General features: G+C 37.9%; 1 long non-coding RNA gene across 1 annotated transcript in view; it reads right to left on the bottom strand.

Moving 5' to 3' along the window:
- The window catches only part of LOC126809660 (uncharacterized), a 63,488-nt gene extending 60,563 nt beyond the window's left edge, over positions 1 to 2,925 (bottom strand). The window contains exon 1 of the long non-coding RNA XR_007674926.2: positions 2,605 to 2,925. This is a non-coding gene — a long non-coding RNA (uncharacterized LOC126809660). The remainder of the gene's footprint in view (positions 1 to 2,604) is intronic.
- Positions 2,926 to 6,000: the final 3,075 nt, after the last annotated feature.

Genomic DNA, 6,000 nt, shown 5'->3' on the forward strand with positions numbered 1-6,000 from the left:
AACCATCTAGAAAGTGTAAAGTCGAACAAAATTCAAAGTGAAACCGGAAGTAAACAAAATCGAAATTCAAAACTCGGCTCCCTAAGAGTTGTTGCCATTTGGAAGTAGGTTCAATAAAAAATAGTTTTCGAAAATCGGAATTAAAATGCGGGTGAATATCGATTTGAATGTTTTTTGCAAAATCCAATATGGCGGCCAAGCGGTTGAAAATGTTATGGAACAAGGTCTTTGAAAATGAAATATAATATCTGGGGCTAACACCACCATATGTCACCACCATTGTCTATTTTCAAAATGGAGAGAACTATTCATGTTCGGGAAAAATCGGAAGGCTTCCGGAAGCCGTCACAAAATAATTTAATATGCCATTTTGAAGGCATCGGTGTGTTCCTTATTCCTACCGAGTTTCAACTTGATACCTCAAGATATGCCATCTTTAATGTCAAAAAAATGAAGAAAACTTTCGCAAATCTTTGATGCTACTATTAATAGAGCGAACTTCCGAATTTCTAAAAGCCGTCAGCCAGAGCATATATGGAATTCGTCCAAAGAATCAAAAAATGAAAATCCGAAGATGATCCGTTGAGAAATAACCGCGATATGCACAATCTGCGATTATTTTTTGTCACATCCGTAAACACTTTCTGTTCGTCAAAAATGACCCAATTCATATTTAATAAATAGACGCACGGGGGCCAACCACATCTACGTTGGCAGAATGTAAATTCCACAAAAAAATAATAAAAACACTTACGAAAACAATACGTGGCAATAAGTAGTTGACTTATTAAAAAGGATATTGGTAAAGTTATATAACTATAAAGCCATGTAAAGTACAATAGGCTCTAAAATCCACACCACATAGATAAAAAAAAAACTATTTAGCCTTACCCTCAATAATATATTAATAAAATCTTGAATTTATATTTTTTCCAGTCTATTAAAAAAAGGTAAATAAAAATCGTGTAGCCTATCCGTTAATATTTTCGTTTTCTGTGTAGTTCAGGCGATATTTTTTTCAGCTCATTTTTCAGTGGGTCCGGCTACGCCCGATGAGTGTGAGCTCCGACCTCTGAATTAAACGTCTGGGATAGGGCATGCACCTCATGCCACTTTCCTTACCTAACATAGTTTTGCTGTACGCGTGTATATTAAACAGTTTATAAAAGGAGGGACATTCCGATTTACAAGAAATATGTCGGATGAATATAAATACAGTATTTAGTGAGAAATTACGATTGCACAGCTATATAGCGAATTGTGATAGTAATAGTATATTTACTTCTAAACTCCAATAGTGTGACTTTAGTTTATTTATCTCGGAAAAACACTATAACTATCGTTTAAAATGCAGACAGAATAATTGTCGTTTAAGAGCGAATTGCGATTTATAATCCACACGGCGGAGACAGTAATAACATAGATATCGTCCAAAAATAATAGTATGCTTTAATTTATATAGAAAAAGAGAAATAGGGTTTAATGTCCACTCGTCACAAACTAGGTCATTTCGGGACTAACACATGGTGCAACTATAGGGGTCTTTAGCAGAGGATACGGAGAAAACCCACGAGGTTCGACAGGCAACCCTACTCTTTGTCACATACAAGTTGGGAATCGGAACCACACTACGAGACTCAATGACAGACCTTATGATCTAAAGTGAACTGATTTCTTTTTTTCTGTAATTTTCGGTAACGTCAAATGATTGTTACAGATCAATCGTGGCAAAGATCCCAGTTATTTCAAATTAAATTATATTTGGACTGTATATTTAGAGGTAATGGTGACACTGGAGAGACAGAAGAAATGTAACGTTGGTAGGGAGGCTGGTCCATATCAGGAGGTGAATTTCTAGAGCTCTTAAATTTTGAAATTGTAGTTAACGTAGCAGACAGGTATCCTAGGGGCTCATTTTCTAATGATAAATGCTTCCATAACAACTTGTTGATAAAGCAATGTTCGTATTGTGGTTCAGCTGTCCGGGGTTAGATTCCAGTGTTGGTTGAGAAACCTCCTTGGGATTCCCCTCTTTGCCAGTGATGCAAGATGAGAAGACTGGCAATAAACAGCGTCTATTCCTTCGAATGATACGAAAACTGAGGCCCAAATACACACGTTGGCGTCCATATAAAAATAACAACAGTTTGAATGCGATGAAGAGTAGGCGGAAACGTCGTTGAACGGACACATTGAATGTTGATTGTCCATCTTTCATTATCAAAAAAAAAATGCTGGACGTTAAACCCCGTTTCATTTCATTTGTATGGCCTACGAGGCAGCCATGCTTACTCTTTTGTTTGAGAAATTTAAGACAATGTCAGCCCGGTTCTTACTGATCAGTGTTCATCTACGGTGGCTGTCAAGGGAAGTGTGTTTAATCGTTTGGATGAGATCCCGTGTACAAATTTAAAGAAGACTATAGGCGGAAATGCCGCTATCGGGGCAGAATTCATAAAACCGCATACTGGTCTAAAAATGGCCTAAGGAAACTGTCAACGGAACGTTCAAATGTAATTCGATTTATTTCGATCAAGTATGGAAAACAACCGTATTGACAAAATCACCCGTTAGAACATTAATTACATTGAAAACAAGGCTTACCTTGAAGTACTAAAACCAGGAGAAATCCGAAGATTGAAATTTCAGCGACGGATAGGAAGTTTAATAACTTGTTCATACTGCATGATCGATCGCCAGTAAACAGAAGTATTTCATAACACTGATTAATAGATGACTGAACAACAACTCTGACGATCCAACTATACCTCAGTTAACACGAACACTAGCAGACGACAGTGCCGTTTGACTACTCTTATTGGCGGTCTTTCTGTCACAACGTCTGTTAGACTGATCGTTTGAGAATATTAACGAAGCCGGAGTATTGTTCCACACGTTCAAACGGTACATCCGCTACAACCAAACAATAACTCACCATATTCGATCGAAGCTATATAGCAGAGCTAATAGTCTTGTCGGCTTAGGATTCTGGTGTTTCAAGAACGAACTGTTGTCTGTATGTCACACTATATACAAGTTTCTATTTTACGACCAATCAAATTAAATAAGATAGAAATGGAATTCGGGATAAAGCCGCCATCATATAAGCTAATGATACTAATGATACACTATAAAAAGTTCCGTCTGTACATTAAGTAGCTGAAATCTTCCAATAAATGATAAAGAATAAGAGCTTAATAGCCGACAATGAACCTTTGTCTAGTCGGTAATTTGGTACAAACACTGATCTTACGTGTAAAAAGGATCCCGGATGCGTTGCTTAAACAGCGCATGAAGTTGCATTCGACAAAAAGGGTTCACCAAAAATTGACCAAGTCGAGCTGAGACGAGGCCAAATATATTTCTTGTAATGGCTTGCATTACATACGGTTCAATTTTATTTCAATTATTCGCTTGGGAGTAGGGGTCTTCAGCAGTTGAAGGAAACTGGAGGACCAAAGAAAAACGCGTTGTCACGTGCAAGCTGGAAATCAAACCACACCACTTGACCCAATGACAGACCTTTTGATCTTCGGTCACCCACCCACCCACCTCTATTGTAGGACTGGCTGATAGATTATATTTTATTCAATCGTGTTAAGGAAAGTTTTATTTACACACGGTGCATACTTAAGATACATTTTGAGAGACTAGATAAATAGCTGGCAGTTCTCACTATAATAGTTAAAAACTAGATACTGTTTAGGGAATTTGCTGAAAATTTCAGTCGAATTGATCCACTATGAACCGAGATTTTAGCGGTTGAATTTTTAAAATATTAAACATATTTAACATGAAGGATAACATGTACTATTTTATGAGATAATTACACACTAGACCCTTTGTTTTGACTCAGGTGTTCAAGTTACTGATCAACCTGTAATATGTTGATTTGGCACGTGTACAGGTGATCATTTGAGGACAAGTAGGTGTTCATATTGATGAACACCCGAACATACTGACCCGGTGATTGTGGAAAAACAGACCATGCATTTTAAGGTGTGAACTGTATTAGAAACTAGCAGGATACCCGGCTTCGCTCGGGGGTCATAACTCCGAAACCGGAAATGGTAGACTAACGCCACCTGGCCTATGTTACTCCCCGGTCCGAGCTACCCCTATACCCCAAATTTCAGACTCGGGGCAGACCTAGTGTAGCCGCCAACCCTGAACAGACAGACAGACAGACAGACAAACGACAGTCACAAATATATATATATATATATATATATATATATATATATATATATATATATATACAATAGATAGCAAGAAACGTCGTGTTAATTAAAAAAGATAAATACATATAGTTAAAACAATAAATAAATGTTGTTTCAATGATTTATAGTTTGAGAAATAGTAACATTAGCTAGAAAACTCGTCCAATAGTATATGGAACAAATACACGAAACATAGCGAACTGGGGTAAAATTCTGTTTGACCATCTTTTAGATAGTTTTAATCGTTCCTTTTTGATGTTTATTCTAACTAAAATAAATATTACGTTATCCATTGGCCTGTCGTGGATTTTAAAAATAGATTGCCAGTCAACGAAACATACGCCCACAGAGAGAGGTAGAAATGGGGTTTAACGTCCACTTGGCTCAAACTGGGTCATTTCGGGACTAACATGGTTCAATTTTATTTCAATAATTCGCTTGCTCGTATGGGTCTTTAGCAGTGGGAGGAAACCGGAGGACCCGGAGAAAACCCACGAGGTTGGACTGGCGAACCTACTCCTTGGCACGTACAACCGGGGAATCGAAACCAAGCCAGTTGACTCAACGACAGACCTTATGATACAACGCGCATGCGCTAACCATTCGGCCACCCAATCTTCCCCACATACGCCCAAAGTAGCTAAGTCGTCCGGGCAGTCAGATTTGTTTGCCTTCTAGTTCTGCCTTATACTAGCATTTAGTACACAAAATATTAAATATCAGGGACCATAAATCTGGAAGTAATTATCGGAAATAATTTAAAATCAATAGGATTCTTCTTCCCACGACCTTAATCGTTTAGCCTCCAGATCGTGGACTGGCGGACGAGGGTCACGACAATATATGACATGTGGGCGTATAAAAAAGTGTTGAAAACCTGAAATCAGCAAATAGGCATAAAATACATTTATCGGTATACCAATCCAAATTTCTTAAAATTGTATTTCAAAAACCTGACATTGAAATGATCTGATTTGTATGAATCGTAAATAAACAGTTATACACTGGCTATATTCAGGTTATTGACACCTCTCCAATCTGCTGAGTAAACAACAATTTGTAGTCGATATCAGATATCACCCTCTTATGACGTCACAACAGGTTGATACGTTTCATAACATGCATGGGAGATCAAAGGAAATAACATCCCAAGGTGTGTAATGATACATATTTAGAATGGGCGATCACGTGTAATATATCATACATATTTAACATGGGGAGATAACATGTAATATATCATACATATTTTACATGGACGATGTATACGAGGGGTGATTGATAAGTAGTGAACCTCGATTGGAAAACCGTGCAAAACAATGATACCACGTTTTGCACTTGCACTATTATGTTCCTCGGGCTCTGTCACAAACTTTCATCACATTCGGTTAAACTGTTTGGTTGTGACGGGTCATAACAATCAAGTAGGGTCTGTTGTTATCAGAAAATGGACCATATCGAGGCGAGAGCTGTGATTAAGTATCTGCATAAAAAGGGTCTAACACCGAAAGCCATACATGTGATATGATTGAGACATTAGGAGATGATGCTCCTTCATATGCCACAACTAAAAGGTGGTCAACTGAATTCAAGCGTGGCCTAGACAGCGTTGAAGACGAACCACGCCCTGGTCGACCAAAAACTGTGTCAACACCTGAAATTGTACAAAAAATCCATGCTCTGATAATGAATGACCGGCGAGTTATTGAACGATTCATAGCTGGGGTAGTTGGTATTAGCAAGGGGAGGGTTCATTCTATTATCACTGAAACTTTGGAAATGA

This window comes from Patella vulgata, chromosome 2 (genome assembly GCF_932274485.2).
Source record: "Patella vulgata chromosome 2, xgPatVulg1.2, whole genome shotgun sequence".
In the NCBI taxonomy this organism is placed as follows: Eukaryota; Metazoa; Mollusca; class Gastropoda; family Patellidae; genus Patella; species Patella vulgata.